Source organism: Eumetopias jubatus, unplaced genomic scaffold, assembly GCF_037043125.1.
Source record: "Eumetopias jubatus isolate StellerSeaLion01/CBP00866 unplaced genomic scaffold, mEumJub1_p1.0 scaffold_7, whole genome shotgun sequence".
Classification (NCBI taxonomy): Eukaryota; Metazoa; Chordata; class Mammalia; order Carnivora; family Otariidae; genus Eumetopias; species Eumetopias jubatus.
Window position 1 is genome coordinate 74,513,452 of NW_028274813.1, and position 17,932 is coordinate 74,531,383.

The 17,932-nt window shown below is 36.9% G+C and overlaps 1 pseudogene; it reads left to right on the top strand.

Moving 5' to 3' along the window:
- Nucleotides 1–7,468: 7,468 nt before the first annotated feature.
- LOC114221287 (olfactory receptor 4Q3-like) lies at nucleotides 7,469–8,523 on the top strand (annotated as a pseudogene).
- The last annotated feature ends 9,409 nt before the right edge of the window (nucleotides 8,524–17,932 follow it).

Genomic DNA, 17,932 nt, shown 5'->3' on the forward strand with positions numbered 1-17,932 from the left:
ATCCAATAGGTTGTCTTTTTCTTTTGCTGATTGTTTTCTTTACTGTGCAAAAGATTTTTATTTTGGTTTAGTCCCAATAGCTTATTTTTGCTTTTATCCCCTTGACTTAGGAGACTTTAGTCTGACCTGGCCAATGTCAGCGAAATTACTGCCTATATTCTCTTCTAGGAGTTTTATAGTTTCAGGTTTCACATTTAAGTCTTTAATCCATTTTGAGTTTATTTTCATGTATGGTGTAAGAAAGTATTCCAGTTTCATTCTTTTGCATGTAGCTGTCCAGTTTTCCCAGAACCATTTATTGAGGAGACTGCCTTTTCCTTTTCCTTATTGTATATTCTTCCCTCTTTTGTCATAGATGAACTGACCATTTAAATGTGAGTTTACTTCTGGGCTCTCTAACCATTCCATTGATCTATGTATCTATTTTTGTGCCAGTATCATGTTGTTTTGATTAGCCACTTTCTAGTATATCTTAAAATCTGGAATTGTGATACCTTTATTTTTTCTCAAGATTGCTTTGGCTATTTGGGGTCTTCTGTGGTTCCATACAAATTTTCATATTACTCTACTTTTGTGAAAAAATGCTTTTGGTATTTTTATAGGGGTTGCATTGAATCTGTAGATTGTTGTGGGTAATATGGCCATTTTGATGATGTTAATTCTTCCAATCCATGAGCATGGAATATCTCTCCATTTGTTTGTGTTGTCTTGAATTTCTTTCATCAGGGTTTTATAGTTTTCAGAGTACAGGTCTTTCACTTCTTTGGTTAAGTTTATTCTGAGGTATTTCATTCTTTTTGGTACAATTATAAATGGTGTGATTTTTAAAAATTTCTCTTTCTGTGACTTCATTGTTAGTGATAGAAATGTTATCAATTTTAAGTATTAATTTTGTATTCTCCTACTTTGCTGAAATTGTTTATTATTTCTAGTAGGTTTTTTGGTGGAGTCTTTAGGATTTTCTATGTGTAGTATCATGTCATCTGCAAATAGTGACCGTTTAACTTCTTTATCAGTATGGATACCCTCTCTCTCTTTCTTCCCTCCCTTCCTCCCTTTCTTTCTTCCTTCCTTTCCTCCTTTCCTCCCTCCCTCCTTCCCTTCCTTCTTTCCTTCCTTCCCTTCCTTCCTTCTCTCTCTCTCTTTCTTTCATCTGATTGTTGTGGCTAGGCTTTCCAGTACTTTGTTGAGTAAAAAGGGTAAGTGTGGACATCCTTGTCTTTTTCCTGACCTTAGAGGGAAAGCTCTCGGTTTTTCACCATTGAGTATGATGTTAGCTGTGGGTTTTTCATATATGGTCTTTATTATGTTGAGGTATGTTACCTCTGCTCTATTTTGTTGAGAGTTTTTATCATGAATGGATGTTGAATCTTGTCAAATGCTTGGTCTGCATCTATTGAGATTATCATATGACTTTTAAACTTCATTTTGTTAATGTGGTGTATGACGAGTGATTTGTGAATATTGAACCATCTTGCATCCTGGGAATAAATCTCACCTGATTGTGGTGAAGATATTTTTAATCTATTGTTACATGTGGTTTGTTAATATTTTGTTGATGATTTTTGCATCTTTGTTCATCAGAGATCCTGGCCTGTAGTTTTCTGTGTTTTTGTAATGTCTTTGGTTTCAGTATCAGGCTAATGGTGGCCTCGTAGAATGTATTTGAAAAGTTTCCTTCTATTTTTTGGAATAGTTGGAGAAGAATAGGTATCAATTCTTCTTTAAATGTCTGGTAGAATTCACCTGTGACTGCATCTGGTCCTGGACTTTTATTTTTTGGTAGTTTTTTGATTACCAATTCAATTTTGTTACTTGTAATTGGTCTGTTTAGATTTTCTATTTCTTCCTAGTTCAGTTCTGGGAGGTTATGTTTCTAGGAATTTGTCCATTTCTTCTAGGTTGTTCAGTTTGTTGGCATATAATCTTTCATAGAATTCTCTTATAGTCCTTTGTATTTCTATGGTGTCAGTTACTTCTCTCTTATTTCTGATTTTATTTATTTGGATCCTTTCTCTTTTTCTTAATGAGCCTGGCTAAGGGCTTTTCAGTTTTGTTTATCTTTTCAAAAAACTAACTCTTGGTTTCATTGATTTTTTTCTTTTCTTTTTCTTTTTTAAAGTCTTTACATCATTTATTTCTGCTCTGCTCTTTATTTCCCTTCTACTCACGTTGGGCTTTGTCCTTTTTTTTTTTAAAGATTTTATTTATTTGAGAGAGAGAGAGAGACTGAGTGTGAGCACAAGCAGGGGGAGCTGCAGCAGGAGGGAGAAGCAGGCTCCCTGCTGAGCAGGGAGCTGGATGCAGGGCTCAATCCCAGGACCCTGGGATCATGACCTGAGCTGAAGGCAGACGCTTAACCAACTGAGCCACCCAGGTGCCCCTGTTCTTCTTTTTTCCAGTTCCTTTAGGTATAAGGTTAAATTGTTTGAATGTTTTCTTATTTCTCGAGATAGGCCTGTATTGCTATATATTTCCCTTTTAGAACTCCTTTTGCTGTTTCAATGATTTTGGACCATTGTGTTTTTATTTTCAGTTGTCTCCATGTATTTTTTTATTTCTTCTTTTATTACTTCATTGATCCATTGGTTGTTTAGTATCATTTAGTCTCCACATGTTTGTGTTTTCCCCAGATTTCTTCTCGTGTTTATTTCTAGTTTCAAACTATTGTGTACATAAAAGATGCATGGTATGATTTCAATCTTCTTAAATTTGTTAAGGCTTGTTTTATGTCCTAATGTGATCTATTCTGGAGAATGTTCCATGTGCACTTGAAAAGAATATATATTCTATTCTTTTTGGTTGGAATGTTCTCTATATATCTGTTCTGTCCATCTGGTCCATGTGTCATTTAAAGACATTGTTTCCTTATTTATTTTGTGTCTGGATGATCTCCCATTAATGTAAGTGGAGTGTTAAAGTCTCCTACTACTATTGTATTACCATCAATTTCTCTCTTTATGTCTGTTAATATTTGTTTTATATATTTAGGTGTCCCACTGTTGTGTTCATAAATATTTACAATATCAACAGATGAATGGATAAAGATGTGGTATATATATACAATTGAATATTACTCAACCATTAAAAGGATGAATACTTACCATTTACATTGACATGGATGGAACTGAAGGGTATTATGCTGAATGAAATAAGTCAATCAGAGGAAGACAATTATCAGATGGTTTCACTCATATGTGGACTATAAGAAATAGCATAGAGATCACAGGGGAAAACTGAATGGTAAGTCATCAGAGAGGGAGACAAACCATGAGAGAGAGACCCTTAACAAAAGGATACAAACAGGGTTCCTGGAGGGGAGGGGGTGGGGGATGGGGTAATTGGGTGATGGGCATTAAGGAGGGCACATGATGTGATGAGCACTGGGTGTTATATGCAACTGGTATATTATTGAACACTACATCTGAAACTAATGATGTACTATATGTTGGCTCACTGAATTTAAATAAGGAAAAAATAAGTATATTCTCTTGTTGAGTTGATCCCTTTATCATTATATAATATCTTTCTTTGTCTCTTATTACAGTCTTTGTTTTAAAGTCTATTTTGTCTCATATAAATATTGCTACCCCAGCTTTTTTTTTTTTTGCCTTCATTTGAATGGCGAATTTTTTTTAAAGATTTTTTTATTATTTATTTGACAGAGAGAGACACAGCGATAGGGGGAACACAGGAAGAGGGAGTGGGAGGGAGAGAAGCAGGCTTCCCACAGAGCAGGGAGCCTGATGCTGGGCTCGGTCCCAGGACCCCGGGATCATGACCTGAGCCGAAAGCAAACGCTTAACGACTGAGCCACCCAGGCACCCTGAATGGTGAATGTTTTATCATCACTTCAATTACAGTCTATTTGCATCTTTAGGTCTGAGGTGAGTCTCTTGTAGGCAGCAAATAGGAGGGACTTGTTTTTTTCAATCCATTCCACTACTCTATTCCACCAGAGAATGAAAGAGAAAGGCAGGTTAGAGACCCAGCAAATTAACCAAGTAATGTCACTCTAAAAAATGTTTGTTTTCAAGATCCATCCCCCAGTGCTGGCATTTTGCATCTATTCTGAGTTCCTAAAACACTAAATAGCTAGAAGACTAGCTTAAATATTAATAAGTTCTCTACCCACACCTACTGAAATTAGTTCCTTTTCTTCATTCTCTAATATGCTTTGCCTTGACTAAATCTGCCCAAACTCATAGGATCTTCCTCCCATTATTGTTGTCTGGGTATTTATGCTACAGTATTGTTGATGAGAAGACTTAAGATGAAAGCAAGAAAAACAAATAATGGTCATTTAGATTGATTTTAATTGTCCATTGTTAGTAAATGAAGAGATTATGTTCAGATGAGTTTATTTTTTTAAATATTTAAATTCAATTTAATTAACATATACTGTATTAGTAGAATTCAGTAATTCATCAGTTGCATACAACACCCAGTTCTTGTTACTTGAAGTGCCCTCCTAATGCCCATCACCCAGTTACCCCATCCTCCCACCCACTTCCCCTCCAGCAACCCTCAGCTTGTTTCCCATAGCTAAGAGTCTCTTACAGTTTCCATTCCTCTCTATTTTCATCTTATTTTATTTTTCCTTCCCTTCCCCTATGTTCATGTGTTTTGTTTCTTAAATTGCATATATATGAGTGAATTCATATGGTATTTGTCTTTCTCTGATTGACTTATTTCGCTTAGCATAATACCCTCTAGTTCCATCCTCATCATTGCAAATTGCAAGATTTCATTCTTTTTGATGGCTCAGTAATATTCAGATGAGTGTGCAAATATGACTCATCTATAGAGATTGTTACAGAATTGACATGCTTAAGACCCATCATTCATCTTCTGAATTAGAATTGACAAGGTTCAGTTGGCTGAGTAATCAGAAAGGATGAATACGCAACTTTTACATCAACGTGGATGGGACAAGAGGAGGTTATGCTAAGTGAAATAAGTCAAGCAGAGAAAGTCAATTATCATATGGTTTCACTTATTTGTGGAACATAAGGAATAGCATGGAGGACATTAGAAGGAAGGGAAAAATGAAGGGGGGGAATCAGAGGGAGAGATGAACCATGAGAGACTATGGACTCTGAGAAACAAACAGCGTTTTAGAGGGGAGGGGGGAAAGGGGATGGGTTAGCCTGGTGATGGGTATTAAGGAGGGCATGTACTGCATGGAGCACAGGGTGTTATATGAAAACAATGGATCGTGGATCACTACATCAAAAACTAACGATGTATTGTATGGTGACGAACATAACATAATAAAATTTAAAAAAATAAAAAAAAGAATTGACAAGGTTCAGGCAAGCATAATTTGTAAAAAGGTCCTATTGATTTTGATATATATTCCTAGTTGAGAATCAATGATGTATAGCAATACTTGAAGTGGAGAGGTTAATTAGGAATTTGAAGAAGACAGAGAACACATTATCTGTGAAAGGCCAACCTCTACATTAGAACAAGAAATGTATATGATCTTAGATATAATATATTAAGTAAACTATGGGTATTATGCAATAAACTATTGAAAGTAGAAATCTGATATCAAGTTCTAGTTCCTTCCCATGAAATAAGTGCCTATGATAATAATGTAATAATCTGTTTTGTTCTGGGATGCCTTTGTTCATAAAATGTTTTTACAGTGTCTTGACTATACTAGCATTCTGTATGTCCTATGTTCTTTACATAAGAGCTTGATCTCATCTAATCAAACATCTTAGATCATTGGAAAGAACACCAAAATGCCATCTCCATATGAAAATTCACAATCCTTTGTATATCCAAAGAAGATTAGAAAATTTCCATTGTATCAGAGCTCAAGTAGGACTCTACATATGACAGCAAATGGTTTCCTGTCTTTTTTACTTTGTTTTTCTTTTCCAAATGATTCTAGAGAGTGAGGTAGTTTCTTCTATTATTTATCAGATTGTAGAATTAGATGTACCTGGGCACCTGACTCTATAGGCAGGTGAAGAGGATGGTCACATGTGTGATGTTACCAAGACACCCAAAAGTTCCTTGGGCCCCAAATCTCTCTCTTGCTTGCTTATCTTGAAATACTGTATAAAGTGAATTTTTTTTGCTCTTGAGAATTTTTCTTTTGGAATGTCTGAATAACAATCACATAACTTTCCCTGACTGATTTGAGAGAGCTAAGTGCAATATGGTATAGGTAACTGGGACTGAGGACAGAAAAATGCAAATTTTGTCTCACTCTATATTTTACCAAGAGCTAGTTCTAGATTGAAAATATACTAATCTAGACAGAGAAACATCTGCTAATTCTTCACTGCTTCAAGGGAAGGAATGTGACAACATTGTTTGATTTTTTATTTGTAATCTGAGATATGCTCACCCAATATTGGGAATGAATGTAAATGTAGAGCAGGAGAAAATGGATGAAACAGTATCTTAGTGTAAACTTTACTTCTTTTAAGTGTACCTATGATTGTTGAAAAGTCCAAAAGCTGCACAATTCTAATTTCCCATATTATCCTCTCCTACAAAATAGGAGAGGATATAACGCATATAACTCCCAGTGCTCATTACATCAAGTGCCCTCCTTAATGACCATCACCCAGTTACCCCATCCGCCATCCTTCCCCTCCAGCAACCCTCAGTTCATTCCCTAGAGTTCAGTGTCTCTTAGGCTTGCCTCACTCTCTATTTTCATCTTATTTTATTTTTCCTTCCCTTTCTCTCTGTTCATCTATTTTGTTTCTTAAATTCCACGTATGAGTGATTTTTTAATGTAAATGTATTTTGTTCATAGATTACATTTGATTCTTGAAACAACCTTGGAAAATATTATTATCTCCATATTAGATTGAATAAACAAAGAATAAAACTCAGGTTTGATAGCTTGCCTGAGGTCAGTGCAGTGGTGTAATGATTTTCATGTTCTCATCACCTCATGCCCAGTTCATTGTCTCCCTCCCTCCCTAGTTTGCTGTAAATGCAACTTAAAAGCATTATAGGAGAGGGCTCCTGGGTGGCTCAGTCATTAAGCATCTGCCTTAGGCTCAGGTCATGATCCCAGAGTCCTGGGATCGAGTCCTGCATCGGGCTCCCTGCTCCGCGGGAAGCCTGTTTCTCCTTCTCCCACTCCACCTGTTTGTGTTCCTGCTCTTGCTATCTCTCTCTGTCAAATAAATACATAAAATCTAAAAAAAATGCATTTTAGGAATGAAGAGTTGGAAGCTATGCAAAATATTCCTCATTCTATTATACAGGAATGTATATTTCCTACCTCACAGAACTTAATTAAATTTTTCATCTTGGATAATGATTCTATAAACATATTAACTCAAAATCTTTTAACATATGAGTTAAATAAATAAATAAATATTTTATTTTATTTTTTAATTTTATTATTATTTTGCCTTTTGTCTTAGTTGAATCTTTCTTGTTCCAATTTGATTATTTTTTCTCTAGGTCACTTGGTATTCTTGATTTGATGAAAAAAAGAAATGATTCCAAGGTGACAGAATTTGTTCTTCTGGGACTATCATCCTCCTGGTAGCTACAACTGTTTCTCTTCTTAATATATTTGTTATTTTACATGACTGTTGTTCTGGGAAACCTCTTGATAATGGTAACAGTGGGAGCTGATGCCCACCTGATCCAGTCTCCTCTGTACTATTTTTTGGGCCATCTATCCTTCATTAACCTATGCCTGACCTGTATTACCGTGCCTAAGATGTTAGGAGATTTTCTACAACAGGGGAAGATCATCTCTTTTTCAGGATGCTTGGCCCCGATCTACTATTAATTAATTAATTAATTATATTTATTTATTTATATTTATTTTTTATTTTTGGCCCCGATCTACTTCTTGAACTTTCTGGGAGCCAGTGAGATGTTTCTGCTGACAGTCATGGCCTATGATAGATATGTTGCCATATGTCATCCTTTGCACTACCTGTCAGTCATGAACCACCAGCTGCACTTTCAGTTGGTTTTTGCCTGTTGGTGTGGGGGTTTCATCCACTCCATCACACAGGTCACACTGGTGATTCAGCTGCCCTTCTGTGGCCCCAATCAACTGGACAACTTCTGTGATGTCCCACAGGTCATCAAGCTAGCGTGCATGGACACATATGTGGTAGAGGTGCTGATGGTCTCAGTGGTCTGCTATCTCTCGTCTGCTTCTTGGTCTTACTATTCTCTTATGCCATCATCCTGATCACCCTGAGAACTCACTTCCACCAGGGCCAGAGCAAGGCACTCTCTACCTGTGCCTCCCACCTAACAGTGGTCAGCCTGATCTTTGTGCCCTGTGTATTCATCTACCTGAGGTCTTTCTGCAGCTTCTCTGTGGATAAGGTGTTCTCCATCTTTTACACAGTGATCACACCTATGTTGAACCCCTTCATCTACACACTCAGAAATGCTGAAATGAAGACAGCCATGAAGAAGCTGAGAAAAAAGCATGTGGCATCCTTCTGCCATATTAAAGGATGCACAGGAAGAGGTGATTTAGAGAGCATAACTTTCTTGGGACATTCTTAACTCATCCTGTACATGGGTATATGCATGAAACCAATTTGATGACTTTGGCATAAAAGCCCACATCAAAATTATAATGTATTGCTGTTGATTGCTATTGAGGCATAGTGGCTTTGTTGGGTGTTAAATATTAAGCAGGGAAGTCAGGATGTTTATTGGCCCAGGATTGAGTAGTAGGTTCAAGAGGACACCTTGAAAGATCAACTCTTCTATCCTTTGTCTATAACTAGTTTTCATTTACTTATGTCATTCCACTTTTAAATTCTCTTCAAATGAAAGAATGTATCCCATTGTCTTTTTTGTCCTGCTCTTCTGGGTGTAACAACTCCTAGGTCAGGAGGTTCCTTCTGATGTCCATCAGAGTTCCTTCTGAAGCAGTGTGACTCCATTTTGTCCTGTCTCTAAGAAAGTCTGAAAACAGCACTAACCACCCTACCTATTAATGTTCACCTATGGACTGTGTTATATATTGTGCCAAATTTTAGAAATGCACTTGAATTCAATTCAGGTAAGTGACCAGGGCTCTTAGTGAAGTTTACATGTGAAGGCAAGGAAGCCTGGGAATGCCAGGTGCTGGAAACTCCCAGTGTCCTGCCCTGGAGGCTTCTTTAGAAGAGGCATCGCATTCTCCCTGAGTTTCTTTAAGTGGAGTTACAGCAGGGGCAAGTGTATAAGCTGGCAATAATATTAAGCTCTGAACTGTAAGGGAAAAAAAGAAATGAACCGTGGTTTAAAGTACTCATGGTTATTACCTCCAAGTCTCAAAGGTAGTTTTAGAAGTAGGTAATATTATTTAATTTCACTTTTACAAATGAACTCAGATTTCTTTTTTTTTTTAAAGAATTTATTTATTTATCTTAGAGGGAGAAAGACAGTGCAAGGGGGGAGGGGCAGAAGGAGAGAAAGAGCATCTCAGGCAAACTCCTTGCCTAGCGTGGAGCCTAATGTAGTGTTCAACCCCACAACCCTGAGACCATGACCTCAGCTCAAATCAAGAGTCTGACGGTCAGCCACCTGAGCCACCCAGTTGTCCTGAAGTCAGATTTCTTAAGTGACTTTTACAAGATCACTCAGGAAAAACATGATCACACAAGAAAGCTAGGAATTTTGGATAATTAAGATTAAGCTAATATTTTTCTTTCCAGAAAGTCTTTGCCTCAATTAGATGGACTAATTGCATATTTTCTACTATATCTATAGAGGATCTCCAGAGCTAGGAGATAACTAAAAATATGCACAAAAACATTTATATTTAAGGTTATCTATTTCTGACATTAGGGTCTTTGCAATTTCTTATGTCAGTGGAAAGGTATTAATTCTGTTCATTAATCATATAACTATGGGCTGTTAGCAATATTTTTATATTTGCTCACTTATTTCCTAATCAGTTTCAATGGAGAGGCTTTTTAAATATTCACTGTGGGTTTTTCATAGATGGATTTTATGAACTTGAGGAATGTTCCCTCTATCCCTATACTCTGAAGAGTTTTAATCAGGAGAGGATATTGTATTTTGTCAAATGCTTTTTCTGCATCAATTGAGAGGACCATATGGTTCTCCTCCCTCCTCTTATTAATGTATTCTATCACACTGATTGATTTGGTTAGCCTGGTGATGGGTATTAAGAAGGGCACGTACTGCATGGAGCACTGGGTGTTATATGAAAACAATGGATCGTGGATCACCACATCAAAAACTAATGATGTATGGTGACTAACATAATAGAATTTAATAAAAAAAATAAATTACTTAGCTGAAAAACAACTCAGGAAAGAAAATATCTGAAACCATAACTTTCTTGGGACAGCAAATATTAGGATTTACTAGGTAATTGCAATACCTATGGTCATGTAAGAGCTTGGATGATTTCTTACTAAGATGAGTGTGGGGGGAGTAGCATCCCTGGCATGGCACACATTCTCCTTTTTCACTCCACGACATTTCCATAGAGGTCCTTTGCCTGTAGTGAATTTCCAGAAGAGCAGACAGGAGGACACTGTCAGCCAGAGTAGTTGTATGAGTTGACAAGATTTAAGTGGTACTGGGTGGTCAGTGAGACACATTGTAGGGACCTGAATCTCCAAGCTTTATTTATATATTAGTAGGCTGCAACATCCTTTTTTCTAATGTTCCTATTTTATAGCAACATTTAGAATCTTGGGATATCATTTGAATTGTCCTTTTGATATTTGGGATTGGTAGCATTATATTCAGAAAAGCAAGAATTGCATATATTCCCTTTGGCATTTTCAGTATTTACTTAATTATCTATATTAAAATATTCTTTATTAATAAGCTGTTAACATTTCTGTTGGTCGGACTGTACATGATTACTATCATCTCCAGAGTTCCCTTCTCAAATGCCTTTGAGCCCATTCCCAGGGCCTGCCCGAGCCTTTCCTTTGGTTCTATCCTCCTGAGGGCAACCCCTACACTGGTATGAGAACTTTTAGGCTGAGGGCACTGTGTGTAAACTGGGTGGACAGAGCCTGGAAGTCTGGGTGGGAGAGTCCATATTCATACATGAGAGACCACTTGTGTTGGGATTTAGAACCAAGAGAAGAGGTGGGCTGAGGAGTGAGGGCCAAAGCTTGCTCTTTCCATACTGCCATGTCTGTGTAGAAATTCAAGGAGTCTGAGGATTTTATTTTATTTATTAAATTTTAATTTAAATTCTAGTTCATTAACATATATGCAATATTGGTTTCAGGAGTAGAATTCAGAGATTCATCACATACATACAACACCTAGTGAAGGAGCTTAAGGATTTCATTTTTTAAAAAAGATCTTTTTTTTTATTTTTTAAAGTAATCTCTACCCCCACCTTTGAGGCTCAAACTCACAACCCTGAGATCTAGTGTCACATGCTCTACCAACTGAGCCAGCCAGGGCCCCATGAAGTGAAATTCTTTAAAATAATAATTTTATAGATGGTAAGCATGTAGAGAATAATCTCTTGTAAGACTTTCCAGACCAATCTGTAGATTTGGAAACATTTTTGGAAGTTAAGCATATATATTGTTAAAACTGATCCATTAAAAAGTTGATAAATTAAACTGAAAGAGTATCAAAATTTTTTCCCACCTCAAAAATTTGTCACATACATACTATTTTGTATTTTCTTTTAATCGCACTTTACCCTGTATCTGATGGACAGTTTCTGAAATAGTCAACTGTAAAAGGGAAAATACAGAATATTCCAACTTTACTTTTCTTTTTCCCCTCAAAAAGACTCAAACAAGGTTAACTTGAAGTCATTCTGGATATTTTTATTTTTAGATTTCCAGCTAGGTTGACTCTAGCTTTCACTTTTTTCCCCCTAAGTTGACTTCTTAACCAGAATCACAACTCAATTTGTTCCTAAAACATTGAGCCAGACACTGAATTATTATAGTGGTACTGGAAAATATAGTTATATATTTTTAAAATGTGGTTGTCAGAAATGGACCATCAGAAGAAAACCAGAAAGAGATATTCTTCACCATTTGCATTGCTTAGATTCTAACCAGATGCAAAACTCTGACACAGCCAGCCAAGGTGGGCAGGGCAATGATATCTTCCACCTTTCTCAGGTTCCAGTGCATTAGTTAGGAAAATCTATACACAAATTATGTACAATATTTTCAGAAACAATCTTACCCTACTTAGGCTTGTAATTTTGACCCATGTATCTAACTTTCTTTTTTTATTCTTGTTTTTTAAATTTAAATTCAATTAATTAACATATATTATTAGTTTCAGAGGTAGACTTCAGTGATTCATCAGTCTTATGTAATACCCAGTGCTCATTTATCATGTGCCCTTCTTTTTTTTTTTTTAAATATTTTATTTATTTATTTGACAGATAGAGACAGAGTGAGAGAGGGAACACAAGCGGGGGAGTGGGAGAGGGAGAAGCAGGCCTCCCGCTGAGCAGGGAGCCCGATGCGGGGCTCGATCCCAGGACCCTGGGACCATGATCTGAGCCGAAGGCAGCCGCTTAACGACTGAGCCACCCAGGCGCCCCTATCATGTGCCCTTCTTAATGTCTATCACCCAGTTACCCAATCCTACTACCCGCTCCCCTCTAGCAACCCTCAGTTTGTTTCTATGATCAAGAGTCTTTTATGGTTTGTCTCCCTCTCTGATACCATCTTGTTTTATTTTTCCCTCCCTTCTCTTATGATCCTCTGTTTTGTTTCTTAAATTCCACAAATGAGTGAGATCATGTGATAATTGTCTTTCTCTGATTGACTTATTTTGCTTAGCATAATACTCTCTAGTTCAATTTGTTGCAAATGGCAAGATTTCATTTTTTTTGATGGCTGAATAATATTCCATTGTATATATATACTACAGTTTCTTTATCCATCTGTCAATGGACACCTGGGTTCTTTCAATATTTTGGCTATTGTGGACATTGCTGCTATAAACATTGGGGTGCAGGTGCCCCTTTGGATCACTACATTTGTATGTTTGGGGTTAATACCTAGTAGTGCAATTGCTGGGTCATAGGATAGCTCCATTTTCAACTTTTTAAGGAAACTTCATACTGTTTTCCAGAGTCGCTATACCAGGTGGCATTTCCATTGACAGTGTAAGAGAGTTCCTATTTCTCTGCATCCTTGCCAACATCTGTTGTTTCCTGACTTGTTAATTTTAGCTGTTCTGACTGGTGTGAGGTGGTATCTTATTGTGGTTTTGATTTGAATTTCCCTGATGCCAAGTGATGTTGAGCATTTTTTCATGTGTCTGTTGGCCATTTGGATGTCTTCTTTGGAGGAATGTCCTTCATGTCTTTTGCCCATTTCTTGATTGGATTATTTGTTTTTTGGGTGTTGAATTTGATAAGTTCTTTATAGATTTTGGATACTAGCCCTTTATCTGATCTGTCATATGCAAATATCTTCTCCCATTCTGTCTGTTGTCTTTTGGTTTTGTTGACTGTTTTCTTTGCTATGCAGAAGCTTTTTATCTTGATGAAGTCCCAATAGTTCAGTTTTGCTTTTGTGTCCCTTGCCGTTGCAGACATGTCCAGCAAGATGTTGTTGTGGCTGAGGTGAAAGAGGTTGCTCCCTGTGTTCTTCTCTAGGATTTTGATGGATTCCTGTCTCACGTTTATGTCTTTCATCCATTTTGAGTTTATCTTTCTATATGGTATAAGAAAATTGTCCAATTTCATTCTTCTGAATGTGGCTGTCCAATTCTCCCAACACCACTTGTTGAAGAGACTGTCTTTTTTTCCATTGGATATTCTTTCCTTCTTCATCGATGATTAGTTCCTCTGCCTATTCAGGATCTCTTCTGGTTCCATACAAATTTTAGGATTATTTGTTCAGCTCTGTGAAAAATGTCGATTGGGATTCCATTAAATGTGTAGATTGCTCTGGGTAGCATAAACATTTTAATGATATTTATTCTCCCAATCTATGAACATGGAATGCTTTTCCATTTCTTTGTGTCTTCCTCAAATTCTTTCATAAATGTTCTGTAGTTTTTAGAGTACAGATCCTTTACCTCATTGGTTAGGTTTATTCCTAGGTGTCTTATGGCTTTTGGTGCAATTGTAAATGGCATCAGTTCCTTAATTTCACTTTCTTCTGTCCTTTTGTTAGTGTATAGAAATGCAACTGACTCCTGTGCATTAATTTTATATCCTGCCACATTGCTCAATTCGTGTATGAATTCTGGCAGTTTTGGGGTGGAATCTCTTGGGTTTTCCATATAAAATATAATGTCATCTGGAAAGAGTAAGAGTTTGACTTCTTTGCTAATTTAAATGCCTTTTATTTTTTGTCGTCTGATTGCTGGGGCTAGGACTTCTGGTATATGTTGAACAATAGTGATGAGAGTGGGCATCCCTGTCATGTTCCTGTTCTTAAGGGAAAAGCTCTCAGTTTTGCCCCATTGAGAATGATATTCACTGTGGGCTTTTCATAGATGGCTTTTATAATATTGAGATATGTTCCCTCTATCCTTACACCATGGAGAGTTTTAATCAAGAAAGGATGCTGTACTTTGTCAAAAGCTTTTTCTGCATCTATTGAGGGGATCATATGGTTCTTGTCCATTCTTTTATTTATGTAGTGTATAACATTGATTGATTTGTGAATGTTGAAACACCCTTGAATCCCAGGAATAAATCCCACTTGTTCGTGGTGAATAATACTTTTAAAGTACCATTAGATCCTGTTGGCTAGTATCTTGGTGAGAATTTTTCCACCATATTCATAAGGATATTGGTCTGTAATTCTTCTTTTTGATGGGGTCTTTGTCTGGTTTGGGGACAAGGTAATGCTGGCCTCATAGAACAAGTTTGGAAGTTTTCCTTCTATTTTTATTTTTTGAAACAGCTTCAGTAGAATAGGTATTAATTCGTCTTCAAATGTTGGGTAGAATTCCCCTGGGAAGCCATCTGGCCCTGGACTCTTGTTTTTTGGGAGCTTTTTGATTACTGCTTCAATTTTCTTCCTGGTTATTGGTCTGTTCAGATTTTCTCTTTCTTCCTGTTTCAGTTTTGGTGGTTTTTTTTTTTTAAGATTTTATTTATTTATTTGAAAGAGAGAGAGACTGAGTGAGAGAGAGAGAGCATGAGCAGGGGAAGGGGGAGAAGCAGACTCTCCTGCTGAGAAGGGAGCCTGATGTGGGGCTTGATCCCAGGACACTGGGATCATGACCTGAGTTGAAGGCAGTCACTTAACCAACTGAGCCACTCAGACATCCCACAGTTTTGGTAGTTTATAAGTTTCCAGGAATGCATGCCTTCCTTCCAGATTACCTAATTTGTTTGCATGTAGTTGCTCATAATATGTTCTTAAATTTGTTTATATTTCCTTGGTGTTGGTCTTGATCTCTCCTCTTTCATTCATGATTTTGTTAATTTGGGTCCTTCCTCTTTTCTCTAAGATAAGTCTGGCTAGGGGTTAATCGATCTTATTAGTTCTTTCAAAGAACCAGCTTTTTGTTTTGTTGACCTGTTGTACTGTTCTTCTGATTTCTATTTCAATGTTTTCTGCTCTAATCTTTATTATTTTTCATCTCCTGCTTAGTTTAAGCTCTATTTGCTGTTCTTTTTCAGCTCCTTTAGGTGTAAGGTTAGCTTGTTTATTTGAGATTTTTCTAATTTTTGAGAAAGACTTGTATTGGTATTTACTTCCCTCTTAGGACCACCTTTGTTGTATCCCAAGTTTTTAAACAGTTGTGTTTTCATTTTCATTTGTTTCCATGAATTTTTTTAATGCTTCTTTAATTTCCTGGTTGATCCATTCATTCTTTAGTAGGATGCTCTTTAACCCCAAGTGTTTGAGTTCCTTCCAATTGCCTCTTGTGATTGAGTTCAAGTATCAAAGCATTGTGGTTTGAAAATATGGAGGGAATAATCCCAACCTTTTGGTATCGGTTGAGACCCAGTCAGTATGTGTTCTATTTTGGAGAAAGTTCCATGTGCACTTGAGAACAATGTGTATTCTGCTGCTTTAGAATGGAATGCTCTGTATATACCTGTGACGTCTATCTGGTCCAGTGTGTCATTCAAAGCCCTTGTTTCCTTGTTGATCTTCTGCTTTGATGATCTGTCCATTGCTGTGAGTGGGGTGTTGATGACCCCTACTATTATGGTATTATTATCAATGTTTCTTTAATTTGGTTATTAGTTAGTTGATTTACTTAATTGCTCCAAAATTAGGAGCATAAATATTCATACTTGTTAGATCTTCTTACTGGGTAGACCCTTTCAGTATGATATAGTGTCCCCCTTCATCTCTTACTACAGTCTTTGGTTTAACATCTAATTTTTCTGATATAAGGATTGCAACCCCAGCTTTCTTTTGGGGTCCATTAGCATGATAAATCATTCTCCACGCCCTCACTTTCAGTCTAGGTGTCTTTAGGTGTAAAATGAGTCTGTTGTCTACGCCATATGGATGCTTCTTTCTTTTTTATCCAATCTGATATTCTGTATCTTTTGATTGGAGCACTTAGCCCATTTACATTCACAGTAACTTTTGAAAGATATGAATTTAGTGCCATTGTATTACCTATAAAGTCCCTATTTCTGTAGATTGTCTCTGTTTCTTTCTTGTCTGTGTTACTCTTGGGCTCTCTCTTTGTTTATAGGATCCCCCTTAATATTTCTTGCAGGGCTGGCTTGGTGATCACCTATCCTTTCAGTTTCTGTCTGTCCTGGAAGCTCTTTATCTCTCCTTCCATTCTGAATGACAGCCTTGCTGGATAAAGCATTCTTGGCTGCATTTTTTTTTCTCATTTAGTACCCTGAATATTATCATGCCACCATTTTCTGGTCTCCCATTTCTCTCTGGATAGGTTTGATGGCAGTCTAATATTCCTACCCCTGTAGGTTAGAAACCTCTTGTCTTGAGCTGCTTTCGGGATTTTCTCTTTATCTCTGAAATTTGCAAGCTTCACTATTATGTCAGGGTGTTGATCTATTTTTATTGATTTTGGAAGGGGTCTTCTCTACCTCTTGTACATGAATTCTTGTTTCTTTCCCTAGATTAGGGAAGTTCTGAGCTATGATTTCCTTAAATATACCTTCTGGTCCTCTTTCTCTTTCTTCCTCCTTGGACACTGCAATAATTCTGATATTGTTTCATTTTATGGTATCGTTGATTTCTTTTTTTTATTATGTTATGTTAATCACCATACATTACATCATTAGTTTTTGATGTAGTATTCCATGATTCATTGTTTGTGTATAACACCCAGTGCTCCATGCAGAACATGCCCTCTTTAATACCCATCACCAGGCTAACCCATCCCTCCACCCCCCTCCCCTCTAGAACCCTCAGTTTGTTTTTCAGAGTCCATAGTCTCTCATGGTTTATCATTGATTTCTTGAAGCCTCCCCTCATGATCCATTAGTTGTGTCTCTCTTTTCCTCAGCTTCCTTCCTTTCCATCAACTTGTCTTCTATGTCATTTACTCTGTTTTCTGCCTCATTTGCCCTAGTTGTTAGAGCATCCAGTTAGGCTGCATCTCAGAGCACTTCTTAATTTCGGCCCGATTAGATCTAATTTCTGCACTAAGAGATTCTCTATTGTCTTTTATACTTTTTTCAATCCCAGCTAGTAACTTTATAATTATTATCCTGAATTCCATCTCTGATGTCTTACTTATATCCATATCAATTAGATCTGTGGCAGAGAGTATTTCCTCTGGTTCTTTCTTTTGTTGTGAATTCCTCCTCCTAGTGATTTCATGCAGAGAAGAATGGATGAACAAGTGAGCACTATCAAAAATATCAATCATGACCCAAGCAAAGTACACACTGGACAAATCCAAAGAGGTCAGAAACCAGAAAAGAAAAGAAAGAGAAAAATAAAAAGAACAAACCAACCAACAAACAAAAAGACCAAAAAAAGGGGAGGGAGGGTGGAAGAGAGAATAATCTCATAGGGTGGACGAATCAGGGTGA